This window comes from Lycium barbarum, chromosome 7 (genome assembly GCF_019175385.1).
Source record: "Lycium barbarum isolate Lr01 chromosome 7, ASM1917538v2, whole genome shotgun sequence".
NCBI lineage: Eukaryota > Viridiplantae > Streptophyta > Magnoliopsida > Solanales > Solanaceae > Lycium > Lycium barbarum.
In genome coordinates this window covers 94,969,354-94,991,684 of record NC_083343.1, presented here as the reverse complement: position 1 = coordinate 94,991,684, position 22,331 = coordinate 94,969,354, and the positions used below count along the sequence as shown (strand labels likewise).

The window sequence follows — 22,331 nt, the reverse complement described above, 5'->3', positions numbered from 1 at the left end:
GACCCCTCAAGGTATGTAAATGATTTCTACCCTCGTAGTTGAGTTTATTATCAAGAGTCTTAGTGGTTCTAAATAAAGAGAAGCTATTTGTGGAAGTGGTAACTTGATAAATGGCAAGGTAATGATTTAAGGCTATTTTAAGAGATGATTGGGGATATATTTGAGTATGTTTTGATATAAAAGTGTTGTTATTATTGTTGTGGTTGATGTTGGAGTGAATGGGAAGTTGAAGGGTTGTTAAGCTTATAAGGGAAATGTTGCCCATAATTTGTTAAGCTCTACCTGTATTTAAAATGATTAGTAAGCAAAGTAAATGGTCTAATTAAGCCCTATGTTATCTTAATTATAGACTTGCAAGTTCGAGAGGTAGTAGTTGGACGATTTGATATACGTCAAGGAATGTTAAGGCCATCCTTTCTTTCTTTTGACATGGTCCTATGACATGATCCGACAAGCGAGTAAGAGAGCTTCCATATTCCTCTACTCTTAGAAGCATTAGAAGTACTTCAGTCTTTGATGTTCATGTACCCCGTTTATGAGTGATCCGTCTGTTCATGGGTCCAGTCTTATGTAGCAGTTATATGCATACAGTTGATTCATGCATTACCTTCATTATATATTTATGTACATTGACCCATGACCAGAAGGCGTTATATATATGTGTGTGTGTGTAGGGTATGAGAAAGGATAGGCGTTATATATGCATTACCACCTGATCAGCTGGTGCACATTAATGATGATATTGATTATGGCCGCAGAGGTGCCGATATGATATGATGAGATATGATGAGATGCCATAGAGGCTTTACAGGCATTATATGCGCACATATATCAGGCGTTATATACGCACATATATCAGGCGTTATATACGCACATATACATATATAGATGTATGACCCTCATAGATAGGCATGAGCATGCATATTATGTGCCCACAGAGGCATTGTCAGTTATACAGATTTATGCAGATACATGCAGATACTAATTCATACAAGTACATGCAGTTAGTCATTTCAGTTTATGAGTTCAGATCTTATCCATGATTCTTATGTATATCGGTTGTTCTTATGCCTTACATACTCGGTACATTATTCGTACTGACTCCCCGTTGCTCGGGGGGCTGCGTTCATGCCCGCAGGTACAAGTAGACAGACAGGTGGTCCAGCTCAGTAGGACCTCTAGATCTAGTAGTGGTCAGTGCGCTCCATTTGATCCGGAGTTGCAGTCAGTTTTGGTATGCCATCCTTTTGAGATGTGTATGCATATGGGTATGACGGGGCCCTGTCCCATCCTTTCTACAACTTTTATTTCAATAAAGGTCTGTAGATAGTTGTATGTAGTAGTTAGATAATGTATCATTTCCGGCTTCTATTCTTTTGTGTACAGTATATATAGCATCCTAGCTGGCTTGCACTGTTCTTCTGCATGTTGTGTATATATGCAGATTGTACAGAGTTTTGATGTTTCCCTTTTATGAGATCAGTTATGCCATTATGGGCCCTTCATGTGTAGTAAGATTCAGATATGAGTATAGGGGTGTTTGGTCTCTAGAGGTCAGACGCCCGTCAGGACTCATCGGTTTGGGTCGTGACAATTTAGCTCAAGAACTATCCCCAAATTTGATTTCTAGTAAAACCCCCAAATTAGGTATGAACCCTAATTCCCCAAATCTGAAATTCAACATTAAAATTCAAAGATATAAGGTTACTAAGCTTAGATTCGTCACATTTTAGTATTAGCATCATCAATTTTATCAATTATAACCCTAGGGAGAAGTCTCCCAAAACCCTTCTTCAAATTCTACTTCTAAAGGATTGAAAAGGGAAGGGATGATTCTAAGATGATAATGATTAAAGAGAAGTAAGTGATTAGACAAAGCTTTACCTCTAAGAAATTCCTCAATTCATCCTCAAGAGCAGCCTCCCCAAGCTCCAATACCGAGTTATGACATAATGAGGGACTAGGTCTTATTTTAAGATACATTTAATGAAATTCCCCTGCCCCTGACCGCCACAGCGAGGGTATTGCCGCTACAGCAGCGCTGCTGCGGCATCAGGGACACTGCTGCAGTGGTGAGGCCAATTTATTCATGACTGCCCCAGCAACCAATACATCGCCATAGCGGTACCGTTGGGGCGGCTCTGGTGCTGCCATTGTGGGCACCAGACACCAGAAATGCCCAATTTTTCTAAGTCTTCCATCAAATTTGCAGGTTATTCTCGAGGCCATCTGCTCATACCCCGACCACCTAAACTCAAATAAAAATACGCTACGAACGCACTCGTGGTCTCAAAATTTCCAACGGAGGTCCCGTTGACTGAGTCAACCACCGATGTTTACTTTCCATTTCCCATCCAAAGTCCCGAGATGCACTAAAATGTATTGGGAACCGAACCAATCATACATACAAGTTCTAAATAATAATCCGAATCTATCGGAGTTGACGAAACTTCCGAAAAGGTCCGATTTCCCAAAAGTCAACCTCGGGTCAAAATGAGTCAATAAACACTCAAGAGTGGCGAAAGTGTCAAAAGGACTATAACGACCAAATGGGTCGTTACAACTCCCTAGACCAGCTGCTCAAGCTGAAAAGGCAGCAGTTGTTTCTGTGCCAACTGCCCAGGTTAATAAGAAGAATGCTAATGCTAATCTTGAGAAGGTTGATGTCCCTAAACCAGCTTCTAAAGTCGAGAAACTTGAGAAGGTTGAGGTCAAGTAGTTTAAGCTCCCTATGCCAGCTGCTCAAGCTGAGAAGGCAATAGATGTCCCTGCTAATGTTAATGAAAAGAATGCTAGTGAGGCGATTTAAGCTGTTATTGAGTTGACTCTGAAAAAGTTGTGTCGGGCGTCCTCGCCCAGAATAACGGGTCTTCAGACAGCTAATTTGGTTATTTCGGTTGTAACAAATAATTAAGTTTTTGCTAAATGTGTGTGGTGGATGATGACAAACAATCAGTACTAATGTCCGATAGTTTTAATAAATAATTAATTTTGACTGCTTTGGATTAATTTATGTGAAGGCTAGATCATTGAAACCTTTGTATATAATTGTGTTGTTGCCTTTTGAATTTGGATATGCATAAATATTTTGGATGTTTTAAAATATGAATGGTTTAACAAATAATTAATTTGATTGTTGTGTATCTAAGTGTGTTGTTTCATTGTGAACTTGGATGTCTTCAAATATGACTGTTTTTACAAGTAATGGTCACTTCTTAATATAATTATCTATCGGCGACATGAAACCTTATTATCTGCTACGATGATTGTTGATCAACTGTGAGTTTATATATACTATTATCGACTATGAATAAAGCTTATACACAATGTCAATAGAGATGTTATAACGCTTAAGGACAAACACATATTTTTCATATAAATAAAACCTGCTTCATATTGTCCAAAATTCTTCATACGCTAAAATGAAATACCAGCCTCACTACAACCTTATTACATATTGTCATATAGCAAACACCACTAATAAACCATACAAAAGCATCGTTAGTCTATTATGTTCCTCTTCAGTCATCATCAACCTCTGTTTTACTTCAGCCCTCTCAATTTCAGCTTCTCCCAACCTAAATTTTAAGTGATTCTTATTTTCTTCAGATTCTCTAAACAACGACTGAAGTAATTCCTCGTTCTCTAAAGATTCTCTGAGCCTATTTTGTAGTTCAGATTTTGTTAAGCCTTTTGATGTTGGTGTATCAGGTCCACCTGGGCTCTTGCTAGGTCCTGAGCTCATTTGAGATTTTTTTTTTTTGGTGTTTTGTTGGGTTGTGGATCAATAAACCTGAAATAGTCACAACCACCATAATCCTGAAACAAACAGCAATCAATTAGAGGTTTTTTGTCATGAAGCCATATAAAAAACGCATACATTTTGAATTAGCAACTTACAGTTCCAACTGCACTATTAAAGAATCTGCGACCTAGGTTCTATCGGGTGCGTGATTTCTTCAAGACAGTGTATTCACCGCAGAAACAAATGTCAGGATCTTGTGGTTGAGATGTTTCAGATAGCTGAGACATTTTGGGTGTTTTGATCAAGAAAAAGATAATGGTGAATTTTGATCAAAAAAAGAGACTATGGAGGTGTTTGATCAACAAAAGAGACAATGGAGGTGTTTGAATTTTGAGTCGGTTTTATATAGGGAAGGGTGTATTATTACCGTTGTAAATTTAAGAATATTTTATTTTATTACCGTCGAAATAAAGTTAAGCGTACTGGGTCTATTAATAAATATAACTATAGTAAATGACTATGATCTATAATTACTCATTGAGACAGTCGATGATGGACTTTCAAGGTTTATTATAAACCATGGGAATAAAGGTTTTTATTGGAACGAGAAGCTTGCACAAGTCCAACAGACCCAAAAAAAAAAAAAGAACCCCAAACGCCAAATCTAAAAAAAAGCAATAAATAAATAAAATAAAATAAATAAAAGACTTGATAGTATTTAAACATTATAATAACACTTTAATACATCATATGAGAGTCCACATCCATTAGACACATGATCAAAATAGTTTTAGGACACCTAATGGTCCTTAAATCACTAATATTAGTCTAAAAAAACCAAAAATAAATAAAAAGACTTGATACTTTTTAAACATTATAATAATACTTTAATACATCATATGAGAGTCCCTACCAATTAGACACATGATCAAAAGACCTTAAGCACCAGTAATGTTGTCCTTAGAACAAGGTTGTGCTTTGAGACAATAACTTATTGTCAGACTAATTGGATAATAGTGATATGATTACCATAACTTGTGCTTAAGCTATTTTGATCATGTGTCTAATTGGTGTGGACTCTCATATGATGTATTAAAGTATTATTATAATGTTTAAAAAGTATCAAGTTTTTATTTTAATTTATTTTTGGCTTTTTTAGACTAATATTAGTGATCTAAGGACCATTAGGTGTCCTAAAACCATTTTGATCATGTGTCTAATGGATGGGGGCTCTCATATGATTTATTAAAGTGTTATTATAATATTTAAATAGTATCAAGTCTTTTTATTTATTGTATTTTATTTATTTTTGTCTTTTTTAGATTTGGGGTTTGGTTTTTTTTTTTTTTTTTGGGTCTGTTGGACTTGTGCAAATTTAGCAGGCTTCTAGTTCCAATAAAAACCTTTATTCCTGTAGTTTATAATCAACCTTGAAGATACATCATAGACCTTCTCAATGAGTAATTATAGATCATAGTCATTTACTATAGTTATGTTTATTAATAGACCAAACACACTTAGCTTTATTTCGACGGTTAGAAAACAAATGCAACAAACAGAAAAGGACATAGATAAAACACAAAACAAGAAATATGAACATCAACCATATATTTCATTTCATTGCAACCCCCAACCATAACAGCAAAAACATTTAAAAGCTTTCATAAATGAAAGCCCAAAAGTTGCTTCCATCTACAACTTTCACCAATGAAAGCTTTGCCAAAAACTTATAACAAAATGAATATATACATAAAAACTAAAACTTCATAACTAAACTAGTCTAGGGATTTGCAGTGGGGCTGTAGGGGGGTTGCAGGGCATCTGGGTCGATATTCTTCTCCTGTATGAAGACACACAGAAATCGCTCAATCCTGTGAAGAGACCTTGTCAATCTCTTCCTGTCCTCTCCTAGCCTCCTAAAGAGCCTTCCAAGTCATTTCATAGTAGAAGAGAATCTGTGATGCAGTTTGTAGCCTTGGGTTCCTAGGAAGGCGGAGTCTTCTGGGCATTTTGGAGATGAATGATCTGGAATTTGTATAGGCTTGAGTTTATTTGAAATGCAGGAAATAAAGAATGGGGAAGAAATAAAGACTGTTTGCATCGGTTAAGTGAACCGTCACCCAATGGCTAAGAGACACGTGGTTATGGGCATAGAGGTGTCGTTTAAATTTGTATTTTATTAGTGTGATTAGACATGAAACGCTAGTATTCTGAAAAGGTAATCATTACGCTGCTCAGTTTCGTATGATAAGGTTTTTAATTGGGGAGTATAGATCTCCTAAAGGAAGATTAATTTCCTAACTATGAACCATTATAGACCAACAGATTGGTTTATTATAAACACACATAGAATCTATGATAGACTAGAATAAGGTTGATTAATATTGAACTAATACAACAAAAATACATTCAAACTAAAAAAAATCAAGTGGGGTGCTCTCTCAAATATCGACACGTTGTTTTTTTGTGACCAACCCCTTTGCAAATCGAGCACTTGTTTCTCGTCCCTTTGCTACTTCCTTTGGACTTGAAAGATTTCCCGACGCCAGGAATACGCTTCACTCTCTTCCTTCCAAGTTTGGGATCATAAGGGGGTGGAGGAATATACATGTTTGCGTACTTCTCTGGGACTTCCCATTCTGACCCTGCATGGACTATATTAATAGTTTCATCAAATGCAAGAATGTAAGACTAAACTTTATACATGGGCGAGAAATACTCGTAGATGCTTGAACCATAATCAGGTCAGTACTTCAATCTCAAGGCTGCCATCTCGTGAGCGCACGGTAATTTCACCAAGTCGTACTCTCTATAAGTACATGTTTTGTTCAGTAGATTGACTTTGGCAGTTAGGCCACTGCCGACCACGGTGAATTCGTTGGCATCCCCTTTTATATTATTGATAAACAAGGAGTCGTCCTTATTCATCTTTTCCCTTAGCGTCTTTTCAGCCGAGGGCACAAATAAATTGATCGAACTACTGATATCTGCACATCTCTGCCTGAAAATTTCAGCAAACCTCCTAGAAATGGAAGTGAATAAGGCAGTCACAGGGTACTCTCTTTCATCCCTCAACATTGAGTTTAGTGACTCCGCAATGTTTGTAGTCAGCACATCATACCTATTTACTGGAAAATATACCCTGCTCCACTTGTCAAATCCAATATCAAACTCAAGGAAATTAGCAGCTTCGGGGCATTTAACCCTTAATTAGTAAAAATGTTCATTGAACTCCTGGTAACCATATACCTTTGTTGCATCATAGTACACATGAAGAGAATCTCCACATTGGAATTTTTTTCGAAGGTTATCACCAAGATGCTTCATGCATAGTCCATGATGAGCATACTCAAAAATTTTGGAAACACCGTTGGCTATGCTCTTGTGCCTATCAGAGATGATGCACAAGTCTGGTTCATCGGCGATTATGTACCTCAGCTGCTCGAAGAAGTAGGTGCAAGATTCATCACACTATTTGTCCACCACGCAAAAAGCAATTGGATAAATATGGTTCTCAGTATCATGTGCGACCGTCAACAACAACACACCCTCATACTTGCCGTATAAATGTGTGCCGTCAACGGCAACAACCTTTCGCATGTGTTTGTATCTGTTACACCTCGAAAAATCTTCCGTTGATGCACAAGTGAATGAACTAGTGAGGAGTACGAGCATACGATGTTTCCGTAAGTAAGAAATGACATTTGATGACCCTAAGTGAGATTTCAAAGGCATCCGATGTTAGACGAGAAAGTTGGCCAAGGGAAGGCAAGGCATACGATAGGTATCGGAAAGGAAATACGAGTAACGAGTTAGCGAGGCCTTGATGATGTCTTGGAGAAGAGCGATAACGTCCCTTAGATTGGTATTGAGGTGTTGAACAAGTGTTAAGAAGGTTCCACGAGGATTGGAGATCAAACGAGTCGACAAAACGAATTTCGGAACCACTGGGGATTATACGGCCAAACATACTGGCCGTATGAATTATACGGTCCGTATGTTTGGGACCGTATAATCATCCCAAAATATCCCAACTTTCTGGACCAAATATACGGCCAAACAGACGGCCCGTACAAATTATACAGACCGTATGTTGGTCCGTATATACGGTCGGGGACTGTTTTGCTTAATAAATAAAGGGACCAAGGTTTATTTCATTTCACTTCTACATCATACCCCTTCTCTCTAAAATATCTCTCTACATTTATTCCACAAGAATTCAAGGATTATTAGTGATTAACAACATAAACCAAGTGAATCAAGTGTAAGAAAACCCATTAAAGATCATTCAAGTCAAGAAATCTCATTGGAGATGAACTAGGGTTTTTGCTCAAGTGGAGTATTATCAACCAAGGCTTGTTCCTACAACGAATGATAACTGTTGTTATAAGCAAACCCTTCTAATGAGAAGAACGGGTCCCAATGACCACTAAAATCAATCACACAGGCCCGCAATATATCTTCAAGGACCTGAATAATCTACTCGGACTGACCATCGGTCAAACGATCCAAAATCACCCAAATAGCATCAAATTTTCCCATAGTCCGTAGCAACCCTACTAAAAAATACCTGGCAATCCTCTACCACTTACACTCAGGTATAGGCATCCTCTGAGAAATACCACCAGGCTTTTGTTGCTCGTGCATCACCTGTTGATAATTCAAATACCGAGACATGAATTTAAGAATATCCCTCTTCATGCTACACCACCAGTAATCCTGTTTCTAATTCGGATAAAATCTTTGTAGCTCCCGGATGAATAGAATACCTCAAGCTATGAGCCTCCTCTATAATCAACCTGGTCAAATCCTCAACCTTGGGCACAAATACACGACCCTTGATCCTCAAAATACCCTTATCATCAAGTCTTGCCTCCTTTTCCTTTCCTTTCAACACTTTATCTCTAACTTTTCACAACTCTGCATCATCAAACTGCTGGCCTTTAATCTGCTCCAATAAGGAAGACCGCACTTCCACACTAGCCAAAACATTGCCGGTTTCCAAGATATCAAGTCTAACTATTCTATTGGCTAAGGCTTGAACATCCATAGCCAAAGGTCGCTCTCTAATCTGTAGACATGCAAGGCTACCCATACTTATCGCCTTTCGACTCAAGGCATCCGCTACCACATTAGGCTTTCCTAGATGATAAAGGTTGGATATGTCATAATCCTTGAGCAACTCTAACCATCTCCGTTTTCCTCAAACATAGATCCTTCAGATTTAAAATGTGTTGAAGAATTTTATGATCGGTGAACACCTCATGATGCAACCCATAGAGATAGTGCCTCAAAATCTTCAATGCAAAAACCACTGATATAAACTCCAAATCATGAGTAGGATAATTCTTCTCGTGCGCCTTAAGCTTACTCAAAGAATAAGCTATAACCTTCCTTTTCTGCATCAGAACACAACCAAGACTAATTCGCGAAGCACGGTAAAGCCCTCTCCCTCCACGGGAAGAGTCAGAATCGGAGCCGTAGTTAACAAAGACGAGATTTTGAAAGCTCGGCTCACATTCATCTGACCATTGAAAACGGTACATTCTTTTGTGTCAATCTGGTCAAAGGAGATTCTATAGATGAAAATCCGTCCACAAAACACCGGTATTAACTGGCGAGATAAACAAAACTCTGAATCTCGGCAATCGAAGTAGGCCTAACCCAATCACGAACCGCCTCAATCGTTTGAGGGTATATCTTAATACCATCTTTGGTCACCACATGCCGAAGAAATCCTATAAAATTGAGTCAAAACTCACACTTTGAAAACTTGAAATACAATTTCTTATCCTTCGAGATCGCAAGCACAATCCTCAAATGCTGCTCATGCTCTGTCCTACTACGAGAATATACCAAGAAATCATTGATGAATAAAATCATAAAAGAATCCAAATACAGTCCGAAGTCACCATTCATCAAATCAACAAAAGCCATCAAGGCATTAGTCAGGCTAAAAGACATGACCAGAAACTCACAATAACTATAACGTGCCCTGAAAGCTATCTTAGGATATCCTCTTTCCTAATCTTCAACTGGTGATAACCGGATCTCAAATCAATCTTACAGAAGACTGCTACACCCTGAAGCTGGTCAAATAAATCATCAATATGAGGAATAGGATACGTGTTCTTCATTGTGACTTTGTCCAATTATCGATAATCGATACACATCCTCATGGACCCATCCTTCTTCTTCACAAACAACACTGGAGCACCCTAAGGGGAAACACTAGGTCTAATGAATCCCTTGCTTAGCAAGTCCTGCAACTTCTCCTTCAATTCTTTCAACTCAACGGGAGCCATCAGATAAGGAGGATTGGAAATGGGCTTAGTGCCTGGCTCTAAATCAAGGCAAAATCAGTGTCACGATTTGGAAGAACACAAGGTAAATGAGTAGGGAACAACTCTAGAAAGTCTCTAACCACCAACACCAATTCAAGTGAAGGGGTATCGGCGCTAGTGTCTCGAACTTACGCTAAACAAGACAAACACCCCTTCCCAACCATCTGTCAAGCCTTGAGATAGGATACTACTCTCTTTGGTGCTAAACTAACTGTATCCTTCCATTCCAACCTATAAAATCCCAACATAGCTAACATAACTGTCTTAGAATAACTATCAAGGATCGCTTGATAAGGGGACAACCAACTCATACCTCGGATCACATCAAAGTCTACCATGTCTAAGATCATCAAATAAACCCAACTGTCATATCCCATCAAGGCCACAACACAGGATTGGTATGCCCAATCCATAACTACAGAATCTCCAACAGGAGTAGAAACTCACACATCATATCTAGACGCGCAATAAATTGGTAGGCGCATAAGAATATGTAGAACCCGTATCAAATAAAGCTATAGTAGACTGATGGCAGGCTGAAATAGTACCTGTAATAATAGCATCAGAAGCCTCTGCCTCTAGTCTACTTAGGAAGTCAGAGAACTGAGCATGGTCACCCTCGACCTGAGAGCCTCCACCACCACCACAACCTTCCTGCCTGAATACCACCTCTACCGGACTGGGAACTATCTTTACCTCTCTGTGCATCGTACCTAGCCGGCTGTACTGCTGATTTAGGTGTAGAACACGGTGAACTAGAGTGTAAACCACCCTGTATAAGGCTGGGACACTCTCTAGTAAAATGCATGATATCACCACACTCAAGACATCTACAACGAGACATAAGCTGCTTGGGGGAGCTTGAAGGGCCGGAATAGCCACCTCGATCTCTGAGTTGGGAATCAAAACCCAGGGAACCTTGTCTCAAACTGTAACCACTGTGACCCGAAGAATCACAGGTAGAAGGCTAAATCACCACCTAAACTTTCTTGCTAAAGTAGGGACTATAACCCCTCCTTTGATACCCTTTACCTCCGGATGAGGTACCTCCAAAACTGCCTGATCTGCAGAGCTTCTTACCCTATCTATCCCCAAACTCATCACGTCTGATAGACTCAATGATCCGAGCAACATCCACCACTTTCTTAAAAGTACCTTCCGAAGAGGCCACATGAATCGCCATAACTCCAAGATAATACGATAGTCCCCTGATGAACTTTCTGATCCTTTATGTCTCATCGGGTAGAACAGTCAAAGCATGGCGAGATAGGGAGTGGAAAATTATCTCATACTTAGTCACGGAATCCTACGCTGCTCCAACCTGTCAAACTGCTCCCACCCCTCATCCCTCAAGCTGCGGGGAATCCACTTTTCTGGAAACACTCGAGAGAAGTTGTCCCAAGTAAGTGGAGGTGACCCAGCTGGTCTAGTCTCAACAAAGACTCTCTACAACTGGTTGGCGGGGCCAACCATATTCATAGCCATGAAATCAACTCCGTAGGACTTTACCAATCCCAAATTGTGCAAACGCTCATGGCAACTAACTAAAAACACATAAGCATCATCATTAGGACACCCATCATACTATGGTGGCTTCCTATTCTCAAACTTATCCCACCTCTTCTGCTCATCAACTGTCATGGTAGGCTGGGAAACGGGACAAATAACAATACTCGAAACTGGAACACCTGAAAATAAGGGAGCAACAATAGCAGTTGGCTGTGCCTGTGGGGTCCTGAATCCCATAACATCCTGCTCGAGAGTCTGAGCTCCAAACCAGGTCTGAGAAGCCTCTGGCGTAACCGGACGAATACCCGCCTAGGCCATACCTTCGAAGTAGCTTAAAATGTAAACTAAGGCATCCTGCAGCATCAGTGTAGTAATAAGCCCTGGAGGTTCCTGAGCTAGTCCAACCTCATTTTCTAGAGCGACCTTTTCCTCATGAACATCCTTGTGACCTAGAGATACCTCTCTATCATGACCCAGAGCAGCAACTGGTACTCGAGCCCAGGCTGGTGTGACAACATAGGCTCAAGCCCTATCCCTCCCTCGACCATGTCCCCTGCCACCTCCTCTAGCAATACCTTTAGGAGCAGGTACTGGTAGGGGTGAAGGCTCCCGACCTCTGACAGTCATTGAATATGTCCTCACCATCTATAAGAGAGTGAAATAAGGAAATCTTTAGAACACAACAGATTTAAGTACGCACGATAAGGAACAATAGATAAGAGTTTTCCTAAATATCCTATAGGCTTTCGAAGATAGATACGAAGCTCATCGTACCAATCTGCAAGACTCTATGAGACATTGTTCTTGTACTTGTGAGACCAATTAACCTAAAGCTCTAATACCAACTTTGTCACGACCCAATTTGAGGAGTTGTGACAACACGAAATTCTCCGAGTTAGTAACCCATACATAACCCACTAATTCAATAGTTTAAATAGGAAATAGGACTAATAAACATACAAGTCAACGTTTAGGTGTTTAATGCAGAAATAATAGTACAACCATCCCCAAATCTGATGTCACATGTAAAAGAACTAACTAAATTGAGTATAAGCCTGGGGACATATCCCAAAAACACATAAATTATTCGAAATAGAAAACATGAAGTAAAGATAACTGAAGAAGATCCGGTGCTATAGATCAACTGATGGCTTACCCCGAATCGTAAAGATTGTCTCCTCAATAGCCAGTAGCATCCCGAGATCCACTTGTACTATGAATAGAATCTGCACACAAAAGGTGCAGAAAGTGTAGCGTGAGTATAAACACAACAAGTACTTAACAACATCGTCGACCGACCCTAGATATAACGGAGACGAGGGCTGGTCTTTGATTACTACTACTACACTTAACCGCCATTAGTCCTAGATATATAATAACACGGAAGATCAAGTATTTGGCTCACTAAGCAATAATAATTCATTTGTTCAATCAACTAAAATCATCGATAATAGTTAAAGTATGAATCATGAATGCAATGCAAGGACTTTCTTTCCATTACCCGGTACACACATGTTCAAACATTAATGAATCGTGACCCATGAGGGTCTCGCGAGGTCTATGTACCATCCGAACTACTAGATCTCCTAGATCACATCGGGTCCTTAGCCACATTTGGCTCCAAATCTCATAACTTAGCCCCGTAGGCTCCATATACCCTGCCTCTTAGCCAATCTGCTAAAAAATCATCATCACTCCATCCGAAACCAGTTTTCCATGGACCCATAATTTTATCCTCAATAATAATAAGCATGAGATACAAAATAAGCATGAATATAACATTTAACATAATAAGAAGCAGGAATATACAATAAAGATTTCATTTAGATTAGCATACGTCATAAAGCTCCCACCTTAGCTTCTTATTTACTTTTTAACAAGTACTTAGGAGTGCTATACCACAAATATTTTAAATAAGACATGCATAAAATCATAACAGAAAGCTCGGGCTTCAGACCCCAATCACAGATCCATAGGTTCGTACTATCTACCAGCTAGTGCTTAAAGTATGGCATTCAGACCAACTATACAATTGAAGTACACAATTACCCATATCATGACACCGATACCCGATACAAGTACCCGTCACGTCACGAGTATCGGACCCCCTTAGTCACCCCATTATCCCTCTTAATTAGGTTCATTAAGACCAATCACAAAAAAAAAAACAATAAAATAGAAATTAGAAGATCTTTCATTTGCTTGATTTTTTTTAAAAGTCTCGTATATAAACAAAAAGAATGCTTTCTTTTAATTTTCATATACCTTTTTGTATTTCAATATTTTAGAAGTCTTTTGAAAGTGCAAAATTGATATTCCAAGATGAAGAAGCAACAGTAGAGAGAATTAAAAAAATATCTACATATTTAATTTTTATCATCAGCCCGGGCCAAATGACACTAGTACTGTTAAGAATTATTTATAACCATCAATAGCAGGAGTTTTATAAGGACCTCAAACATCCATATGTACATCAAAGCAATAAGTACTTTTTATGCTACTTTCTGGAAATGGAAATTTAGTTTGTTTAGCACTAGGACACACAAAACACTAGTCCACTACATCACCTGTACTTTCTGCTGTATTGAGTAGTATGTTTTGTAATACAGAAGTGGACACATGTCCAAATCTCTTACGCCACGGACTGACATTCATTAATCTATTCTCTGGAGTACTATTAGCAACTAGAGCTATTATATGTGCATTTGATTGATAAAGTAGGAAAAGTCCATACTCATGTCTACCAATCTCCTTCACCTTTCTACTTGAGAGATCCTGAAATATGAAAAAATTAGGATAAAATAAGGCTGCATATTTTAGTTTCGTTGTTTCCTTTGACATGGACAGTAGATCATATTTAACCTGTGGCAACAAGAAAACATTTTCAAGGGTTATTCCCGGTGACATAGAACTTGAACCAATATGAGTAAATAATGCAATATCGCCATTTGGCAGATATACTTCGTTTAGGTATTTTGACCCTTTTACCCTTTTTGACCCTTCTCCTAGCTTACTTAGAGTGTATTTGACTTGTAGGGATGGGTGGAACGATTCTTGAGGTAATCAGGCATGTCTTAGTTGAAGATTATGGAAATTAGAGGCTTTAAGTGAAAACCTTTGACCAATAGTTGACTTTTGAGAAAATAAACCTTTTTGGGATTTGTGTCGATTCCATGAGTTTTGGAGATCCATTTATAACTTGGCGGGACAGTTCGTTCGCCTCCCGAGGCAATCAGTAGAGTTTTGGAAACTTGATTTTGGGGTTTTGGGGGTTGACCAGGTGAAGATGATGGCAGTTGGAAATTATGAGCGGCACGATTGAGTTCGTAGCGTGTTTTTACACTGGGTTGCATATTTGGTTTTTAATCAGGAGGTCTCGGATGGATGTCGGGTTTTGGGTTGAACTTGGTGAAAAAACTAAATTTTGCTGACTTCTGGTGTCCCGCTTCCCTAGGTGTGTGTTCGCCTCTGCAAGACCACCTATGCGGGACTTGGCCCACATGTACGAGAAGGTGAGGTTTCAAGTGACTCTGCGTGTGCGAGTCATTCTTCGGGGAGGCGAGTCCGCATCTTATATTTTCCCCAATTTTGAACCATTCTGTCCATTCACAAATTGTAAACTTAGAGAGTGTTTGTGTGGTTGATTTATAGAGCTTTTGGGTAAATTCTTCTTTGGGTAAGTTCATATTGCTCCCTTTGTGATTTATTTATGATTTAAGAATGGAATCTTTGGGGTTTTTCATTTTTTATCTGGAGAAGATGGGTTAAAAACCCTGAGATGTTTTTATGAATTCTCTTCAATCCTAATGAATTTTGTGGGAAGATTTCTTGATTTCTAAGCATCTAAACATTGGGGAAATTAGTTGCTAAGTTGAATCTCTCTTTAATTCTAGGGTTTTATTAAGGAAAATTGGGGAATTTCTCTTAATTTGGTGGTTTTCAATTAATGATGCAATTCATGCTAATTGGGGACTAGTTTGTGTTGATAATTAGTGTTTGGGCTTCTTAAGCTTGGGGTTGACCTTTATCAACTTGGATTTTTTGGTTTTACACTTGTGGGCTCGAATTTCCTTTTTAAGGGTTAATTTCGAATCATATAGTATTATAGTAATGTGTTTATCATTAGACTCATTTTTTAACATAGATTAGTTTGTTGATTAGACTTCGACTGTTATAAAACTCTGCGCAAAGGGAAGGCTCGTGCTTCATAGTCGGTGGTGCCTGCTCGGCGTTGAGGTAGGTTATGACTTACCTTATGGTTAGACTTCTATTAGTGAAGCATATGTAGAAGTAGTAATTGATGGGAAAAGCATGATAGACCTTCGAGCAGGGTGTGGAGGTGAAATCCAATTAGCTTGGTTCTGTCAGCTGTTATGTGGGCTTGTCGACATATGTGCTCTATTTTATGATATATGTTTGCATTCATCTTTCTTTTGATATCTCACTTATCATCGGAAAAAGGAAGAATAATGAAAAAGGCTGAAACTGTTATGTGTACTTTATGATTAGTACTGAGATTTTTATGCGCTTACCGTTGATGATTTATATCATGCATATCATACATTCTTTTTTCCATATATTTGATATGATATGAATCGTGGTTTTAAATTATTTTAAGTGAGAGAGTGGTTCCTTTGAGGTCTTTGGTGGAGAGTGTAAAAGAGAGATGAGAGAGTCCGTGATCCGAGGTTGTTACTGGAGCAGAATGAGTGCACGTTGCCTGAGGTCTCTTGTCAGGAACAATAGAGTGCTTGCCCTAGGTCATTTTCCAGAATGAGTGGTACATGAACTTCGCGGGTCCCCATGGATCATGCTTATGAGACTTTTTCCTTAGCATGTGTGTACGGTACTAAAGGTTGGCTAGTGCATTGCATTTACATTTCACCCCACATAAGCATATGGCACTTCTATTTCTGATTCTTGGTATTGATTGTTGAACTATTGTTGTGGTGAAGATTTGATTATTGACTTGACAGAATTGTTGTTTAGTGACTCTACCTAGGCTCATGACTTGAACACTTGAACTATTTGCAACTACTGTTTGGTGGAATAGTCTTGATTATTGTTTCTATGCGTTGATTGTTTATTTGTCTACTTGTTCGTTCTGTCTTTATATATGTAAGATAATTGTTGTTGGCTTATAATACTTACCAGTACTAGCGTTGTACTGATACAACCCTTATTGTACTCTTCCTTTGACTGCAGAGTTTGTTACAAGATCCACGCCTCAGCCTCGTGAGCGACTCCAAGGCCTACTCCAAGAGTTTTCAGAGTGAGCATTGCCAGAGCCGTAGCCTTGGATTCCCTCCTTTACTCATCGGCCTATTTTGATTCCACTGACATATTTGATTTATGTATTTTGAGATTTAGTACTCCTTAGAATTGTTGTTATGGTAGTGGCTCTTGTACTACGTTGCAGACCAGATTGTTGGGGTTTATGGATGTTGTATTTTGTACTTTATTTCAGCATTTATATATCGTGACTGCTTTACTAATTATCTCAATTTTTGCATATTTCTTTTAAATAAAATAAGGTAAGGGAAGGGTTCGCCCACTAGGGGGATAGCATGGGTGCCCGCTCGGCCCACGAGTTGGGTCGTGAAAGTTCTAGTTGACTTATCAAGTAAATTTGACTTTGATACTACATGATTTATAGCACCAATGTCTACAATCGACTCATGTTTATTCTCAACAAGTAGACACGCACTACTTACATCTGAACTTGTGTTCTTACCATTTTATTTACTTGTTAGGTCATCTGATCCTGTTGCATTTCCACTTGCTAACAAGGCATTGCTCTTGCTTAGAATCAGTGTTTTAAAAGGCGTCGGCATAAGACGAGGCATTTTCCATATGCCTCGGCAGGGCGTAAACCCATGGGTATTTACTTTTTAATATTTTATAAACTAATCAAATAAACGTATATGTATAAGAAAAATACATTAAAATATAAAAATAAATAAATTAATAGAAAAAAAGTATATATCTATTATTAACATGCTAACATCTGAACGGACCATCGTAAAGATGCATTACACCAATAACATGACTATGATGAAACATAATTAGATTTTTAAGAATAATACTCTATCCTAATAATTCAAAGATAAAAATGACAATAATATGAAGTTATTGTCTTGAAACGTGAAACTAGATAACAAATTAATACTCATTATAATAAAAATAGCCAGAATAGTGTCTTCGTAACATTATCTAAACTAGAGCGATACCAAAATAAATTCTAAAACTAAAAACAATTTTGAAAAAATATAAATTGAAGAAGACTAAAAAGATTTTGAAGAAAATAAAGCATAAAGAAAGAAAATACAAGCATGGAAATATAGTAAGATATGGAGGACAAAATCCTTTGCTTTGTAGATTGCACTTTGTATACAAAGGGCTAACGTGTATCTGTTACTCCGTAAACAATAAAGGGAAAATATTATGAAATTAGGATAAACATTTATAATTTTTTGTTTGACTTTTTGTGTTTTTTAGTTTGAGAATTTACTATGAGTTAACTTTTGGATATTTAAACTTTTTTTTTAAAAAAAATTATTAAGCAATTTTTGCTCAAATTTGAAAAAGTTCTCAGGGCTAACACCCCAACTGAACGCCCAGAAGGTCAGGGCTTATGCCTAGGCGAATGTCCAGAAGGTTGGGGCATACACCCCACGAGACTTACGCCCCACACGTACGCCTTGCCTCGAGGCTAGCCCCGACGCTCGCCCCAAAAATGTCTTTTAAAACACTGTTCAGAATCTACAGGATCTGATTGTATTGAACTTGGGTGGAAGATAAGCTCCAGGCTCATTCATATTAGATAGTTAATCCATGTTACCCTGCTCTATCCCTTGATACAAGCCAGTTACATTCGCAGTTCTGAGATTCTCACCTCCTTATTTTGTAGTATGATTCAGCATATTTGGATTCTCAAACAGCAAAGCATTGTTGCGCAGATCCTCCAAATACTGGACCATAGTTTGGTTGAAATCTCCTTTTCTTGAAACTTGAAGGATAACCAACCAGCTTATACAAGTTTTCCTTAATATGCCTTTTCAATTTATAGAATTCACACTGCAGGTTGTAATCCATCTTGAATTTTACCGGTTGTAGTTCTAGAATACAATGTTATGGGGTCATAAGGACCAGGTGGAATAGCATCAAGTTGAGGGTCCAGCACTATGGCGACTAGATGTTCAAAATCTAGCAATCCAGATGAAACACTTAGCTTTTTGTCCCTCATGATTTATGATCATGGCATAGGCTATATTTATTGAGGGAACGACTGATATGAGTAAAATTTGGCCCCTATCATGCTGGTATGTTTCATGTAGGCCCATAAGAAACTGATACAACTTTTGTCTCTAAATATAAACTAACAAATTTCTGGATTTTTCATAGTTACTTCCAGGAGATGGAACAAGAGACACATTCATTCTGAAAACCTTTCGGTTTGGTGAATATGTTGACACAAAATTAGTTCCTTATGTTAGAGTAGTAATTTCCCTATGCGGATTATAAGTTCTTAACCAATTAATCTTTTCAAATCTTTCCTTCAATTACTCCCAAGTAGAGCAAGCATTTGATGCATACACTACATCACTCAAGATATTACATGAAATAGAATTCACAAGCCAAGACAACACAGTTGCATTAACCTTCTCCGATTATCCCAAAATTCTTCTCTGAATTTTTCAAAGTTCCATCTAATAGCCCTGAATTTTTTCTTCCTAGTAAGGCTACAATAGACCTGTACCATACTGAGTAGTTCTCAGTTCAGTTAATTGAAAGGAAATTAGAGAAATTCCACTTACATCATAGGTATTCAAGAAGAGAGGGGGACTTTGATCAATAGTTTGAGTTGTTCCCTCAACTGGTTGATTGCCCGTGTTGTTCTCAGACTGAGATGGAGTCGAACTGATTGAATTTGGAACTCTACTGATCACATCATTAACATCGACCACCCAGATGTATTTCCATTTTTTTCCATTGAGATTTTTTGAAATTTTAAATGTTTATGACACAAAATTTACCAATTTGTGAATTTTCACCAACTACTATCTTGAGCGAAATTTAGATAGCTTCAAGATTTCCCAAATTTTGATCAGAACGTTGAAACTATCATTCTGTTCTTCTAATAACATGAAATGATTCAAAACTTCATGAGTGAGTTTAACATGAATCAATTGAGGAAGAGAGAGAAAGTTCAATGATGAAATTTGTGAATTAACTTGTACATTTATTATGTATGTGATTCATATATATACACAATGAGATAATGAGTATTACCTACTCTAATCTATGTAAGCAAAAATCAGAGAAGTAGTTAGTAGCATAAATAAATTGCTTAACCTCTAACTAACTCCTAAACTTGAATAATAATCGGAAACTGTGTAAGTACAGAATTATCCTTTTGTCTTTGTACTTCTTTTTCTTCAACATTCTGAATTGCTATATTGCTCACACGCACGTCAGATATTTCATCACATAAATTTTAGCATTCAAGAGTATGGATCCCACTGCAGATATGAGTACTAGGATACAACTAGAATATATTGAGTGTAGAAATACAACTCTTTTATGTTTTATCTTCTTGCTTCTCTACGTGAGGCGATGGCTTCACTATATAACCATGATGTAATGTTAAGCTATGTCAATGTTTAAATATCAATTGAGTGTTTGTGTGAAATAATATTATCTTGAATAACAGTAATGTGGTTAATTATATATGTTTGAGGTTGGCCGTATTCTTCTACACTTTGTTCTTCTAAACCAAAAGTATTGTGGTTAAGGAATTTAATCCCTATTGGACTTGATTTCCTTATTTTTTTCAACCTCCTTTCTCCTATTTCTTATGCTATGTACTGTTATGCAAGTGCAACAATGTTTCCTTGTTACCACATGCGTAGCCCATAAACTAAATTCTTCAAGCCACCCAACTTGCAATAAGAATCAATTTTGTAGCTTTTAACCGACAGTCTTCTAAGGACCTAGTTCTTTCTATATCTATATAATACTTCTGCAAACCAGTTACCAACATAAGAATCATCTTCTAAAGACCTGGTTCTTTTATAATTATTTGTTTATCAGAAATTAGTTAAGCTTTGCTCAACAGGGCTGCCCCTGCATGAAACTCTCATCGAAAACTCTAAGTCCTCTCTCGTGTTTGGTGTTTTGATACTTTTTGCCACTTTATCACATCTATAAACCTCCAGCTTATAGCATGCATATGTTACCATCTCCCAATGGCTTTACTACCTCAAGTGGGATTGTGCACACCTCAAGGTCACTTTAAATACATTATTAGGGTTATAATTATCCTAAATTAATCATGACCCGCATTTATCCGGATTCACCTTACCTTGGGACCATCAAGATAGATAAGAGAACTTTTAAATATTGTTCAAGCTTGGTTCCAATGCTTTTTTAGTGAAGCTACTGAAGTTATTGGTTTGCAGACTAAACATGATCAAGATCTAAATCTGAAAATTCATCACAACAATAACAATCCCCCAAGTACTAAAGGTCTCTTCAACAACAACAACAACAACAGCCTAGTGAAATCCCACATCTTGGGGTCTGGGGAGGGTATAATGTACGCAGACCTTACTCCTACCAAGGTAGGATGGCTATTTCCGAGAGACCCTCGGCTCAATAGAAGCATAAAAAGAGGTACTAAAGGTCTCTTCAAAAAACATAAAATTCTACATCCTTCTATAAGGCTTAGTTTTCTAAGAAATGATTTTCTGTCGTACAATTAGCGATTTTATATTAAGATCCATTACGCTCCCTAGAATGCCCACCTGTAATTTCCCTAAATTTCGTCAAAACAAGATGAATGTTCCTCCGTATGGAGGCCAAATCTTACCCAATGGGGAACATCTGAGTGACCCTCCTAACCCTAACAATGACCATAACTCTTATGCTACTACTATTTTTGTTTAGTCAAAGAAAACAAGGAGACAGTTCAAGATGCCTGAGATTTACAAAGGCTAACCAACAATCTTCTTCACACCTCAAGAGGTAGAGATGTAATTACTTGCTTAATCATTTTGAGATTTCTACCTTAATTGCTCCAAAATACCATTTCTGTATCTTTATCTATGTATTTATGACTTGTAGGGGTGGGTGACATAGTTCCTGAGACTATTGGGTGGGTTTAGATTCAATGTTAGTGAAATTTGAGTTTTCTAAGTTAAGGAAATGGAAATGCTTGACCAAAGTGAACATCGAGGGTAAATCCATCATTTTTAGAGCTTCTTCAATTCCATTAGGTTTGAAATATGATACGTGACTTAGTCGAACCTTTGATTCGGGTCCCAAGGCGTTCGGTTGTGATTTGTGTGTTTGGTTGAAAAGTTTGGATTTTGATTTTTTGGAGTTGACCTTAGTCAACACCGGGTCAAGGTGACCTCTTTTGAGAATTTCAAGTGCGCGAGCGAGTTCGAAGCGTGTTTTATGATAGAAATACATATTTGGTTTGTGTTCGTGCGTTGGATCAGGACTTGATGAAAATCCAGATTTTTCTGGTTCAGTTGGTTCTAGTGAGGTCGCCGTTGCGATGGCTTTGTCACTAATACAGGACATGCATTTGTTAGATTCTCGTTGCATTTGCGAGGTCGGGGAAATGTTGGGAGGTTCCGAAATTGCAAGGCATTTCTCACTTTTGCGAGGGTCGCAATTGCGAAGACCCCTAGCAGTGAGGGATAACCCCCATTTCAAGTTCATTA

General features: G+C 38.0%; 1 long non-coding RNA gene across 1 annotated transcript; it reads right to left on the bottom strand.

Moving 5' to 3' along the window:
• Positions 1 to 3,303: 3,303 nt before the first annotated feature.
• Positions 3,304 to 19,912, bottom strand: LOC132602335 (uncharacterized). Its single transcript, XR_009567737.1, has 3 exons — positions 19,416 to 19,912; positions 12,755 to 12,824; positions 3,304 to 3,819 (listed from the first exon to the last, which is right to left on the bottom strand). It is a non-coding gene; the product is annotated as an uncharacterized LOC132602335 (long non-coding RNA).
• Positions 19,913 to 22,331: the final 2,419 nt, after the last annotated feature.